The sequence below is a fragment of the Lingula anatina genome, chromosome 6, assembly GCF_051362555.1.
Source record: "Lingula anatina isolate TDL-2025a chromosome 6, LinAna3.0, whole genome shotgun sequence".
In the NCBI taxonomy this organism is placed as follows: Eukaryota; Metazoa; Brachiopoda; class Lingulata; order Lingulida; family Lingulidae; genus Lingula; species Lingula anatina.
The window spans coordinates 16388137-16403754 of NC_141772.1; the positions used below are offsets into that span (position 1 = coordinate 16388137).

Sequence of the window (15618 nt, forward strand, 5' to 3'; positions counted from 1 at the left end):
TGCTCTTACGTACGTGTCAGCCAAACTACCAAAGGTCACTGCATTGTCAGGCTTTCCCAGTGAAATTGCCAGTGCTTGCCCATCAATTATAAGGTAAGGTGAGCAGAGGCGGATCCAGGATTATTTGAAGGGGGGAGTCCGCGGATGCAAAGCCTCCCCCCCCCCCCCCCCCCCCCCCCCCCCCCACTTGGCAACGGGTTAGGGGCCTGCTGAAGGGCCACGAAAAATTTTGGTATTTAAGGGGTGAACGGTGCCATTTGGTATGGTTTACAAGTATGATTCAGCTAGTCAAAATTATAATTTCAAAGGGGGACCAGAATTCGAAGGGGGGGGGGGGGAGGGGGGGTCAGGACCCGCCTTACGTAATATGTGGCAGTTTCTCTGAGCAGTCCTCTTTGGCTGGTTACAGAATGCGTATAAAAGGGCAGCAGTTCTGCAGAATAAGTCTCTATATTTCGGCAACGTCCAGTCAGAGGTTTGCTATTTTGCAGACTCTTAGCTGACCTTACGGTATGTGAACTAACGGCAGCAACTTGCCACACTATTGTTGCATTATGCCAGAATGGACAGAAGCACACTGCTATTGCCAGACAGCTAAATGTGTCCCAGGGAGCAGTTTCTAACGTCTTACAGAAACACACCCAGACTGGTGCATTAACACCACGGCCAGGACGTCCTAAAGTCACCACCAGAAGGGAAGACCGCTTGCTTCTGCGATTATGTCGCAACAACCGGACAAAGACAACTCTTGCTGTACAAATTACCTGTGGCAAATTACCTGTGGCAAATTACCATTCAAAAGCATGTTTCTAGAACTCTAGTGAATGCAAGGCTACTTTTAGCTGGTTAACTCTATGAACAGAGCAACATGGTGGGCTAGACGCCATTTGCGCTTCCAGGCACAGCACTGGGTTCATGTAGATTTTTACAGATGAGGCAGGGTTTGAGTTCCACCACCGCGATGGCTGAATCAGAGTCAGTAGGTTTCCAGACGAGTTACTGCATGAGGATTGTGTCACACTACAGTGACTTGTGGCCGTGGCAGTATCTGTGTATTGGCCGGTTTCCACTCTGGAGCCAAAACACTATTGGTGGCAATTGACGGAAAACCCAACCAGATAAAATACAGGGACGTTTTAGAGAATACTTGCTTGCAATTTGCAAGAAGGTACTTCCAGGACAACTTCATCCTGCAAGATGACAATGCCCGACCACACCATGCCCATGCAATAACTGCTTTTCTGCAAAACCAAGAGGTAAACCAGTTGCCTTGGCCGACGAAATTCCCCTGACAAGAATTCTATAGAAAATCTGTGGGCATAAATCGCTAGCAGAATCAAGAGCTTACCCGTCCACCCTACAAATCGGCACAAGCTTAAGCAAGCTCTGACTAATGCGTGTTACACAATACTGGATCATACTCTCAGAAACCTCTCTGCATGGAATGAGGGCTCTGGTTGCAGTTAGAAGAGGCTGCACGTGTTGTTATCAGTTTCCATTTTTCACATTTGTCTTGATGATTCTTTTGTGTGAGAGAAAATCCTTACCAACTGATATTCTTGATAATATCGAGTTCATAAGAATTTAATACCTCGTTGTTATCAGCTATAAAATTATCCATGCGCTGTTTATAACGCTGATTTGAATACGTATTTAAATTAAATTTTTGATGATGTATTCACACGGGTTGATTTATTTAAGCCATATCGAACACGATAACAAGTGTTTTTTCATCTATTACTAATATATGGGAAAAATCAAAGAAAATATGTTTGAAAAAATCCATATTAAATGTGAAGTCTGTACATTGCATTACATGAATTACTTGGTTCAGCAAATCCCTCCATTGCATTAATAAGGTAATCTTTTTTAAATCTAGGTAAAAGGGGCAGTTGCGTGATTCAATGTTTACATCCCAATGGCAGCGCAGTTTTTAATTGCAAAATTCAATTCAGATTCGAATAATTGCTACAGTGTGACAGTGTAGCACTCATTGCTGATTTGATTATAGTGAAAATGTCTTAAGGTAGATCGGTCGTTACGTAATTTGACGATTTGCGCAATTTCAGCGCATCGTCAATCGTCTCTAACGACACTTCGGTCTGTTTTATCAATTTGAGGGAATAAAACAGTTATCTATAAGATAAACACACATTATCAACTTGTATGTAACTCTGTATGATCGATACAGATTTTCAACAACGTTTGTCGACTATGATTCCATACGACAACTGTAGCACGTTCATAGACTTGCCCTTCAAGAAATCGTCGGAATAGCTCCTTCTCCAATTTGATTTGGCACTAGAAAATGTATGACAGCTAAAGCTCACAAATTATGCAGTAGGTGCTATATCATGTAAAGAATAAGTGTTGTAAATTCCAATCAAAGCGGCTGCGTACATTTTGAGGTAGAACGCCCTGAATGTGCTGCATACCGTAGCTTAGATTTCGACGAAAACCGGAAGTGCGTCGTAACGCCACTCATTTGGACTTAGAGAAATTTGGGCTGAGGAATATTTCGTAGCTTATACAAATGTTCAGAAAATGGCCATACAGCTTGAAGAAAATTCACTAATCAAAATTGAAACTGCGTTATATTATACAGAAAAATTGTGCACTTCTGACCTTGACTTGTCAGTGTAAACAAAGTGTACTGAACGCATCGAAAGCAAGCACGTGAATGCCGCATTTGATACTTTGTATCAGACGCTTCATTTTACTTGACAACACAGTGTTTACGATGTCACGTTCATGTTATATTCATTAATTAACAACAGCGACAACAATAAACTATTTTCATATGCATGAGTATTTCCCTTATTACTCTCTTCAATAATTTTGTTGTAAAGTTAATGGCTTACACCTCATCAGTATGACAAATCTGAAAATAGCTGAGTATACTCTCTTTAACTGTTAAACATAATGAAATTTTTAAATGTTCTTAGATGTCTCTCCACACACACACACAAAACAAGAAATCATAAAAAATAACGATTTAGTAAAAACACCCATTTTCCCATTGATTTGAATGGGGACTTCCGACTGTTGCGTCACGCAGGGTGTAACGCACTTCAACTTGGCGTAGTTCTCTTATTTGGTCGGTGACCCCCAACTTTTTTGGCAAAATTAAAATCTACTTGGATGCCTCTTTACACAAAAAGTTTTTAAAAAAAATTCAAACGTCAGAAAGTCATAAAAAATAATGCTTTAGTGAAAAAACACTCATTTTCCCATTGATTTGAATGGGGATTAGTGCGTCACGCAGGGTGTAATGCGCTTCAACTTGGCGTAGTTCTCTTATTTGGTCCGTGACCCCCAACTTTTTTGGCAAAATTAAAATCTACTTGGATGCCTCTTTACACAAAAAGTTTTTTAAAAAAATTCAAACGTCAGAAAGTCATAAAAAATAATGCTTTAGTGAAAAAATACCCATTTTCCCATTGATTTGAATGGGGACTAGTGCGATATGCAGGGTGTAACATATCTGGGCGTAGTTCTCTTATTTGGTCGGTGACCCCCAATTTTTTTTGCAAATTTTTAATGTACTTGGGTGTCTCTTCAAACAAAAAAATTTTTAAAAAAATTCGAACGTTGGAACATGTAACGACCGATCTACCTTAATCACTTTCCCTAACGCTGAAAACATGGGTGTGGGCACTTCATATGTCATGTTTGCTTGCCTAGTTAACGTAAAAGCAGTTCTGAAGGCAGGTTCTAACTATCAGCAGATTGACTTGTGTTTGACAGATACAGGGAAGAAACAATAAAAGATGCTACTCGGACATGATTCACAAAGTCAGTGCTACCCATAAGACAAGACATCTGATTTATCACATTCCCTGACCCTGAGAACATAGGTGTAGATACTTCATTTGTCATGTTTGCTTTCCTAGTTACAGAGATACAGAAGTAAAACGGTTTTTCTAACAGAAACATCTTAATAATGTTCCTCGACCCTGAAAATATAGGTAAAGACACTTCATTTGTCATATTCGCCTGTCTAGTTCCAGAGATATTGCAGAAAATAGGAAATCTGGCGGCCATATTGTTTTTTTGCAAATTAGACCGTTAAAAACGCAAAATTTCGCTTGGGAACCGGGTAAATCGGATTCAGCATCCCAAAATTATGCCAAGAAGCCTGGTTCCCAACTTTTACCCCAAAATGCCCCTACTATTCATCTTTTGTGGAAATCCCACTAGACTAATAGAAAACAACGTGAATTTAACCAGAGATTTAACTGCAAATATTTAGTAAAAATCAATATGTGGTCTTTGTAGAGGGTTGTTGAAACTAACCCATGAAGATATTGTTGAAACAGGCCGTGGCGCAAAAGGCACTGTTCTTTTATTATTATTATTATTATTATTATTATTATTATTATTATTATTATGTGTGTACATTCTTCAGTAGTTGACTTGATATTTTAATTACAATACCTTTAGAATCTACAATGTAAAAGATAGGCCTCAAATAATGTAGTCACAATAGTAAATGTCGCATTATGGTTGTTTTCGTGTGTTTGCGAATGTGTGTGTGTGTATGTGAGTGTTTGTGTGTGTTTATACTCTAGTTTGCGTCATGAAACTATATGACAATATTACATAATGCACTGAAATGACGAGATGATTTGTGAATGGTTATGTTCCTTAAGAACTTAAAACATACGTGTATATGTTTACGATACAAATGTGGGATTTGAGTATCCACGCAAGTTTTTGCATAAAAAGAAAGATATATACAATACCTTTTCCAATCTTGGAATTTGAGAGTGTTTTGCCTCTAAATATAAGCAAAGCCTCTCTTTTAGTTCATGTAGATCTTCAATATCGTCAGTGTTTATATCTAAACCATCGCAAATACGATAGCCTTCCTCGAAGTCGTTCAAAGACTCGATGATGTCTGGGGTTATGTCACTTACGTTAGCCATTGCTGCTAACGCCTCATATCTCGAAGAATTAGGTGTTTTCAATTATTTACCTAAAATGATAAAGCGTTTAAATAGGTCCGTGTTTAAAAGAGAAAATGTACTATTATCTGTGTCTAAATTAGATTAAAAGATTTATACACCTCCCCCTGGACTTGAGAAGAATACAAAAACGCTGGTGATTATACAAGCACGTTAGAGACAAGAGTAAGGCATGTTTATCTGTTTATCTCTTTACCTGATTGCATTCAACAAGTAGCCCCGCGAAGTTGGTTCGAAATACCTAGAATGATAGTTTCATTTTGATCGCCCCTAAAATAGCTGATTTCAGCTATTCAGTTCAGTTCTGTGAAAACCTGATGGTATAAACTGTCAGTTTTATCCATGAATCAATTTGATGCATATTACAGTTTGTCACTACAAAGTTTTATATTTACAGATATGTGGTCTGGGTCATATCCCCCACCTTGTAAATGTCATTTCATGGTAAATGCCTGCTTAAGATAGTTGATAATTTATTAACAATTTACGTCCAATAACAGTTTTATTATGCACTTTATGCAACACCTTGGAGCACAGCATACATAAATGTTTGTTTTAAACCCCAGTCTTGATGAGGTCTCTGTTGATCGAAGGTCGACTTCCAAACGTGGGACGCGCCAGTAGGAATCAGGAACCACAATCGGACGCATGCGTAGGATCGTACATGTACGGCCCCTGCGAATTTTGTGTGCAATGGACCCCATGGAGTTCGTAGAAGTAGAGGAGAGTTTGCAATGGAAAGGCGCAAGTCTACCTTGCGAGTCGCAGTGTCCATATGACAAGCAGGGACGCTAATAAGGTCGCGCGACAAGGTTATTTTCAGTTGTACCCTGGATTACGCACGCTTGCTCCGCAAGGTGTCGCCTGTGGTGGGGGGGCAGCACAGCCCATATGGTTACTGTGGCGAAGGTGACAGGTACTTCTATTTTCTACAGGCGTTTTGTAATTTTATCAACTTGATTGCCAAGTGCCAGACCTTTTCTTCCCAGGTACTAGTAGCAAACTTTATCAGATAACAATCTGACACTAGCCAAGCTGCACTAAAAGCGCTGTAAACTCAGTTATCAATGCTGTCATCTTTACCTGTATCTTTACCGCTATTATGCCAGTGGTACGTTTGATACATTTGAGTAAGGAAATATGCTTTAATGCTTATGAAGATGTTCATTTGTAATACGTTAGCATCAACCTGTTAATAAAAACTTGGAAACTTTCAATGTTATTACACAATAACAGTATAATGATGGGAGATGTTATGATTAAATGCTTAGAAGAATAATAAAAACAAATTATGTGAAATATAAAATGAATTGATTTTATTTGGGTTATTTATTTTTTTATTTCAAACCAATTAATTATCAAACATGAAGCTTATTTTTAGAAACATTCGCAGATATATGAAATATAACCCTGCTGGTACACAGATCTACAGTTCTAAAATGCAAATACCAAGTACCTTTCACACACCACTGATGAGATGTGAATAATCATATGTATAAAGTAGTAAAAATATCACAAAATGTGTGTAAGCAAGATATTTCTGCAAGTAACCTCATTAATCAGTCAGGAAACTTCATAATGCACCCAATAAATGTAGAAATTTGAGCCAGAGAAATTCTACATACAGGCATGACAGATTTACCATGTATTGCCACCAACCCTTAACTGAATGGGGATTGAAAGAACAAAGTGAGTCTCCCTCCCATTAAAAATGAAAAATAAAAATAAACAAATAAAAAACAGATACTGTCATTCTTAATACTGAAAAACAATGGCACCTTGCAGCCTTCACTGCCTCACTATTTGCAGACAATGTTCTAGTCACTGTAACTGTGTACTTTTGAGGCATAGATGCAAGAATAACTTCTTTGAAGTATATTGTGAAGGTCTCTTTTGTCATAAATCTGCCATGTATAACCTGAATGTACAACGATTCACACCGCAGCAGCTTGTCTTAGTAAGGACTCAACCAGTTTGAAAACTTGTGGCATAGCTTCAGGGACAAGATCACACCATCTATCCTTGCTGTGATGATGGATCTACTAGTACATTATCTATGTCTTGTCCTCCTAGTTTCTCTAATACCATTTCCCCTGATCTATGCTCACATCAATCTCTACAGCTTTACCAACTGCTACACAGTTTTTACATCTGAAAATATAAAGCAAATTTGTAATAAAGCACTATCAATTTACTTGTTAGATATTGATTTGAGGGCAAGAGAAAAATGCAGAAACCTCATATCATAATCAAGATAATTGAAAATCCAATATGCATAATCAAATTAATAGCTTTAATTGTACATACTACTGATAATTTAATCTTTTAAACTTCAGCATAAATTTCTCTTGTTAAAGCATAGCCACTTTATCAAAATGTGTTTGAAAAAATAATAATAATAATGATAACAAAAATAAACAACCTGCACACAAGATGGAACATGGAGGTCAATTGCCACAAAATAAGTTGATTTGTACTTGGTAGCCTGAGAAATAGTATCAGGTATTAATTTGAGCAGTAAATTGAGTAATAATACCACAGAGTTAACAATGACACAAGCATATGGTGTTGTGTAACAAAATTCATGCATTACTTGCTGTGGCAGTGTCCTCCTCAACCTATCGTGCACCGCAGGTTTTGATTTTCAATGTCATCAAAAAGTTTTATTGTTGTTAGTTTGATTTATGTATCTGCTATTCAAATAATATCCTTTGGAAAATAACTTACTGCTTTAATTATGCTTTTGCAACATGAAATCATCAGTAACTTTGCCGGTTCACGTGTATACAGTACCTTGTTATCAGTGCTGCTCTTTTCTCCCCAACTCGCCACTGACAGGCTAACCACATCGTTTCAAAACAACGTTGGTATGCTCCTTTACTTTTGGTGTTGGCAGTTTCGCCCTGGGGACATCGTTTTTGGTTAAAAACAACGTATCGTTTTCACCCATCTTTGCTTTGCTCGTGTACAAAATGGCCGCTTGCTGCCCCCCAAGGGAAAAATCGTAGCACGTGGGTTTTTACGCAAGACCTGTGACGTATAACGCGCGCAAGGTTATTGCATGGTGCAATGTACTCGTTTCTTGAGTTTGTCTGACTTCCTGCGTACATGGCACGCACTCACCATTTAAGAAGAGAATACTACTCCTGGCGAAATAAATTTCCTTTTGCTTCACATTTGCCTCACACGCTTGTATTGCTGTACCTTGTACTGACCGCATTGTAATTTTTGCCTCCTGTTCCCCCTTCTTTCTTTTTCCTCCATTCTTTTCTGTTCACTTAGCTTCTTTCCCTTGCCCTTTGCTTAATTGAGCAAATTTCGAAATTTTCGAAATGATGTAGGCCTACACGAGGCACATGCGACGTTATTTGTCGAGACACGAGCGTGCATCGTTAGCTTCTGCCGTGCTTTCGACTTTGTTCGTTAGCTGTGAGGGCGTACGTCGTACGTCTCTACAACCAAGACAGCTATTCAAGTGATTAAAAAGGCCTCATAAAGCTGGGTGAAAGCACTTCAGCGCGGTACCAGGGAATTGTCTTACACTATTTACTTTTGATTTTATCATCTTTTACATGTACGTTAAATTACCCCATATTTCAATGGGTTATTCACTTCAAAAGACAATAACTTTCAAACAAACAATTTCCTCTTAAACCCCTGACATCATGCTGTAGTCCACATTCCCAACAACAATAGGTGCAACTTTTGTAACGATCGGTTGCTCAGATAGTGAGATATAATTGGCAGCGATTCACTTATCTCGTCAATATAGAAAGCTGTTAAAACAGCCAAAAACGTTCACAGGTTGGTTAACAGAGCTTATTAGTCAAATGCTTAGCTGGCAAATTTACGTGTTATCGGTTATACGATCAGATGGAACCATTGCTCATTGTCATCTAAAAATATTTTGTTTGGGAGCTCTGAAAGGTGCTTTTGTTACATTTTCCGACCACTCGTTAGGCTTGTAAGCGTGCCGCCATTTTGATAGACAGCTCTGGAGAGGGCCCTAGCCTAGTGATGCCCAGTAGGGTGTCAAGGATATGTAGAAGGAAGCGCTAACAAAGGCGATTACGTTTAACCGCAATTAAGAGGTGTGAAGTTGCATTTGAACGTTTCAATGGGTCTCCCTCGGCAATCGAGCAATTTTACCTGAGAGTTTCTTTTTCTGTTATCGGCAAAGTGATCAGATAAAACTGGGTGACAGTAGTAGTTCTTAACTGATTATCCTGGTAACTGTGAACTCGGGGGTTGGGGGGGTTATTAATTTTTTCAAGAAGTCTTTTTGTGATTTTTATTTTGGGTACATTTTGAACTCTTTCTTCCCGCTTGATCTGTGGTTTTGACATTGTTTTTCTCCAAACATCGCAAAATGCAAGTTAACATGCGTTTTTATTTTCATTGTTATTTTTTTAATCATGCTGTCGATCCTTGCTTGGATTTCTCTCATTTGGTCATTCACATTAATATTTTGTGTGTCTCTAAAGCTCCTTGATTTCATTTATCGGAGAATAAAATTACATTTGTCAACATTAGTTTTTACCTTCTACAAACGGCGTCCAACAATCATTTCCAGTTTCGTAACGTGTTGCAGATACGATCGCCGATATATATCGCCAAAATAAAGAGCTAGGCTAAAAGTATCGTTTCTAGCTTTTTTTCTTTTAGTAATGAATTTTTTGTACAAATGCATTTCTCAATTAATTTAGATGATTCGATTTAGTCTTTCACCCATTTATTAGGTATACATAAAGAAAAAAGAAAGACGAATGATATTAAACATTTCATGATGCTTTTAATTGAGCTGTACATGCGCCAATGGCTGTAACTGTCTTTCGGACTTTTAACACGAACTTTTCTCTTCCCCATAGCGTACTCGAATTCTTCACTGCTAAGCTGATGTAAAGCTACTCTTACAACCGGTCGTGCGTGCTTCTACGAGCGGTTTGCGTGCAAAAAATTGGCCTTTTTTGATTAACAGAAACACACGAAAAACTCAAAAACATTATTTTAAGCGTAGTTAACCCTATTACCGGCCTTACGTAACAATCTAGGTCAAATTAACCAACGAATAACGGCACAATATAACCTAGCATTATATGGGTACGTTGGCCTAGTTTGAGAGTGATTTGGTGGCTGTTCCTAGACCCTTGCTGTTTCATTTATAATTCTTACGCGCAAAGTCCGAGTTTTTGTTGCACAACGTTCATGCCTGTATGTCTAAAAGTGTTAAGTGCCAGTTTTTTTAAGCACCAGACAAGTGCGGCAAGGTGGGGGTTCACAGAATTTGACCTTATTGGGCTGAAATACTTGCCTGAGGACCCTTTTAACTTCTGCCAAATGTTATGCCATAAAACTGTATTTCAGGGGATTTATGCCCAATTTTCTGTTTTTCCAGCTTTCGAAGCATATTTTCAGTTATCATACACGTCACTCATATATATGCTTATTATACTCTTATCTAGTAATATATTTACTATGTTTATGTATGATGTATTTTGTTGATCAATATTCTTCCCCCCAAGACATTCAAACTAAAAATATAACCCACCTTGTCCACACTGTACCCACTTTTTTTACCCCACCCCCCAAAACTAAGTTTACGCATGGCGATTTTCAGAGGGTCATATACCCACTAGTAGAGGCCCTATGGCTGTCAAACCTGTATGGGTTTGTAAAGGAACATTAAAAATATAAAGTACAAAGGAGATCCTCGTGGCCTTTTCTTTTGTTGGCGATATATTTTAATATTTAAATATCCGAAAATTGTAAAATTTGGATGGGTGTTGCTCTTGTCTTGGCCAGTAATACCTGCTCAATTACTCTAATCACGGCAGAATTGAACAATAGACTTTACAAGAATAGGCAATTGCCCTATAACAGAGCCTACCTTTGGGATTTAAACCGTCATATTCATATTTTGATGACTTGTGATAGAAATTTATGTAGCTTTGGTCAAGACATAAACCCTTTTCAACCTGCTACTTGGCCTCAAGTTTTTACCCTTTGCTCAATAGCTTCCATCTGGATTGTACACCTGGGAATGGTATTCCCTGTAACACTATAGCTTACAAATTTAATTAAAAATATTTTTAGCCTAATAAATTTAATTATTCAGAAAATAAAACGACAAAAAAACCCACATTTTTCTTACATTTAATCATATAAAGAAAACTGTATTCCTTCAACATTTCTTTTGATCTACTACTTCAACAATTATTGGACACAAGTGGGCACCAATCACACACACAGCTTTTAATCAATCAACAATGTTTCATAATGCATAATCATCTCTTTATTGGATCTTTAAAGTTTAAGTATAAATAAGCAAATTATTTGGAAGTGTAGCAAACAATTCAAATCTTCATACTGGAAAATATTTATTACCAATAACTTAATAAATGGGTGGAAGGCATTGTAACTGCCATTCAAGACTACTCCTGTCACCCTTAACTGAATAAGACACCGACAAAGTTTTGACTCAAGATTTAAGTGAATGTTTCAAAAAAAAAGTAAGGTTGATTTTCATTCTACAAAAACATCAAAGTAATGTAAATCTATATTATCCAACTGAATCCCCTTCCTGAGAAGAATGAAGAAATAAGTTGAACTTCTGTAACAGTGTAATTCATGGATTATTTTGCACTACTCAGGACCAGGAACATATTGCTGCTTCTAAATATTTAAGTCAAACTGATCTTTTGCTCCTAGGAATAAAAATATGATATTCCATATCAATATCTCAGTAAGATCTTATCCCATTGAAAGGTGGCATTCACGGATATCTTCAGTAAAATGAAACAGAAAAAAGCAGACATGATCCTAGGTTTCAAAAAAAAAAATAATAATAAATAAATAAAAAAAGAACTCCGAACATTTATCATGGGACTCAACACCTAAGCGTCCAGAGGTCCAGGACACCTTGAATTGAATTAAAAAATGCGGAATTCCACGTTTCTGGGGCAAAAATTCATGTCTGAAAAGCTCCTTGTAAAAAAAAGTCACCGAAAAGTGTCAGTTTTCATCATTTAATGAAGCTCCCATAAATTACTGTCCTTCCTTATGGGGGATCTCCTTGCTACTTGCTTGGATCATCATGGCTGACATTAGCTATCTGTCAGGTCATTGGTGTCCTTCAACTGTAGATACAAATACTTGTTCAAAGTAGATAAACATCAAAAATACATTTCAGTCTGTTGGGCAGTAAGTCAATCCTCTTCACAAAACTTCTTTTTCGGGTGCTTGGATTAATCACTTTATTTTCTTTGCCATATATCTGATTCCTGGCTGCTCTTTCTGACCAGTCTCCAAACATCTTCTAGCTAAAATAACAACAAAAATTTATTCTTTAATCTACTGAATGGTTTTAATTTTCAACCAACAAAATTTAACATGAAACCCCATTTTAGGCTACAACTAAGCTTTATTTCATATATATATATATATATATATAATTCATGTAATTGTGATATGATTGTTACTCTTTTAATCACAAGCAATGACCTACAAAAGCAGTATTATTTAGTTGTGAGGGTTCTGTAACTTGTTGCTCTTACAAACAAAAAAGTTTACACTGCTGACATGTACAGTACAAAACATAAGCTCTTTTCACTATATGTAATATTTAACAAATTTGCTGTGGTTCTGAGGGTCAGAGATAGCAGTATTTAGATGATGACTTAGCTTCACTTGTCTAATTACTATGCATATTTAATTCAAACAACACAGATATCATACCATTATCAACCTTCCGTCTGTATGTAAATTCGGTGTGTTAATTAATTATAAAGATGTGACGAATGTCAACTTTTTAATTACCTGGGCCCAACCAACTGAATATCTTGGCTTTGTCTTGATAAAAATTTGAATACACTGACTGTTCATGAAAGCTCCCGCTTGGTCCGAGCAAGGAAAGTCCTACAATAATAACTTGGTCCGAAGAAGTAGTTGACGTGTTCTTGCAGCTCCCCAAAGGATCCATAGCATGTGACGATGCGCTGGACACACGACTGAATCGAGCTCACTCTCCATTTCCTCTGATGATGACACTGCCTCTCATTAGCCTCTCACACTGCATGTAACTTTTAGCATCGGGAGGTGACCCCAATCATCTTAGTCGTATCTCCTGAGTATCGCACAACCTTTCCGTCTTTGTAACGGTCTACAGAACAACAAAGTATACGCTCTGCTGCTTGAAATTCGGAAAATCTGCAGTGCATTCATCGCACGTCTTCCACCACTGCTACTTGAAACTGTCATGACCGCCTACACGAATTTAGTTTCGAATGCATGTTAACCCCCGTATTTGAACTTAGCATATACTAATTATCCAGGAATCAATAAATAAAAACTACAGAAGACTATTTCAGTTAATTAGTCCCTAACTAACGTTGAAATTAACTTAAACATCCTTGTATGCAAATCGAAACTGTGGGAAGCAAAAATGCTTTACGATAATGTAGCCAGAAAATAGAAGAATTTGCGTCGCTGTTGCAAAATTTGTAGGCAAAAGGCCACGCCAGTGTTTTAATTTATGGTAGGCCCCTTGTCCATATTTTCAGTAAATATCAGTGAAATTATCTAAGGTGCTCTACTAGTGGAGATATAAGGCTATTGACAGGGTGGGTATCTGCGGCAGTCATCAAGTGACCTCAAATAACCTCGGTAGTTTGTAACCATAGCAACGGATTTATGATATAAATCTCTGTCGTTATAAAGATTATATATCCATCTTTCAATTTTGGTATTGACCGAAGTAATGAGTTGATCACTTGATGCACATTTGTGAAGCAAACTTCGGTGAAAAATACACCACTCACACAGCTGAAAAGTGAGACGGGAGCCACGCGAGGCAGTGAAATATTCATGTGGCTGTATCTCGACAATAACGCAACGGAAAGCTTTAATATTTTACAGTTAAATTAAGGTCACAAAGGTGATTAACTGTGGGCAAAATGAGTGTATTCTGTGAGAACCCCACCTTGCCGCTTTTTGGCTGATTTGCCTGGTGGTTAGAAAAACTTGCACTTAATACCTATTTTCCTAAATTGTACACTTATGTGTTATCCTATAAACTAACACCATATTCTTGCGTTCGCACACCTATAGTCGATTCTGAAAATACAGGCTATGCTAGCAGAATTCATATCAAATCGTCAAAAAGGAGGGGTAACGCATGCATACCTTATGCCTCGGTCACAACCGGACGCACGAATTTCAGAATCGCACGTCCTCTGCGATTTTGGGGTGTTGCGGAGGCCGTGGAGGTCGTAGAGGTAGAGGAAAGTCTGACTTGCGAGTCGCAAGGGCCACATGAGATGTCCTTTCAAACAGGGACGCTAATTGCAAGGAGCGGTGGGCGTTGAAATTGTACTCACTTCTTGAGTTTGTCTTGCTTCCTGTGTCTTTGGCACACACTCACCACTTACGAAGGGACTGCAACGCACGGCGAAAGTAGTGCCCTTTTGCGTCAGTTTTGCTTCTCACTCGCCTCACACGTTTGTGTTGACGTACTGACGGCGTACATGAGTTTTTGTTTCCTTTCTTCACCCTCCTCTTCTTCTTTCTTCTCCCTCCTCCCCTTTTTCTAATATGTACCCGCACGAAAACGAAGTAGCTACTCCAGCGCACTAGACTACTGCAATCATACTGCAAACATGCTTCAAATCTGCTTCGATGTGGGAGCTAATTAGCATATTTGAAACATGCTTCTATCATGCTGCTAATCTACTGCATTAATGCTCCTTCTCTGTACAACCCTATGTAAAGGCCATAGGCCATACTGCATTTCTACTGCAAATATGCTCCACACCACTACTGCGTTAATGCTTCTTTGCTACTTCGATACTACTGCATTTTCTTGCGGGTAAGCTTCTTTCTCTTGCCTTTTGGAGGTATATTAGAAACTAAATTGAGCAAAAATTTGAAAATTTTGAAAATGGTTGTACACGTTACACAGTCGATGTTCATTGTAAAGACACGAGCGTGCTTCGTGAGCACGCCTTTTATACACTAGGCGTGGGGGTGACGCACGTGCGAGGCATTCCCGGTGTGCTCTCGACTTTGTTCGTTAGTTGTGAGGGCGTGCGCCTTACTCAACACGAAAAGGGCACTTGCTCCTTCATTGCTTGGGACGTGCGTCTTGCACAACGCGCGTCTCTCTTGCTGTTCGCAGGCTATTCGTAGAATGTTTTGGACATGTCCAACATCCTCCGCACGTGCTTTCGGGCTGTCTGCGAACTCCAAATTTCGTAAGAAGGACTCGCGTGGGACGTGAGTTTCTGCGCAAAATTTGGACGCAAACAGACCGTAAGAGCCCGTACGGCCGGTTGTGACCGAGGCTTTAAGATGCTCTTTATTGACATTGTGTTTAGATCCATTGACCCAACCGCTTTCTCTGTCACCTTGGTTATTACTATGGCAATACAGTCGAGGTTAAGAGATTAGATAAGGCGCGTTGTACATTGAAAAGAGGGGTTTATGGCGTCATATCATATAACAGGTGTGGCAGGATTGCACGCCCTAGTAACGCAAGTCCGCCCGGACACTAAGTCCTGGAAATGCAAGTCCTAAGGCATTGGTTGCTAGGAATGGAAGTCCTAGGGCATACGTGACTAGGATTCAATGTCCGTAGGACGAAGACTCCCAAGTTATG

The 15618-nt window shown here is 38.6% G+C and overlaps 2 long non-coding RNA genes across 2 annotated transcripts in view; one reads left to right on the plus strand and one right to left on the minus strand.

Annotated features, from left to right (window-relative positions):
- LOC147761246 (uncharacterized) overlaps positions 1 to 15618 on the plus strand; it is a 381866-nt gene that overhangs the window by 349306 nt on the left and 16942 nt on the right. The gene's annotated exons all lie outside the window — the stretch shown is intronic.
- LOC147761255 (uncharacterized) lies at positions 11105 to 13993 on the minus strand. The gene is made up of 2 exons (XR_015335184.1): positions 12783 to 13993; positions 11105 to 12286 (listed from the first exon to the last, which is right to left on the minus strand). It is a non-coding gene; the product is annotated as an uncharacterized LOC147761255 (long non-coding RNA).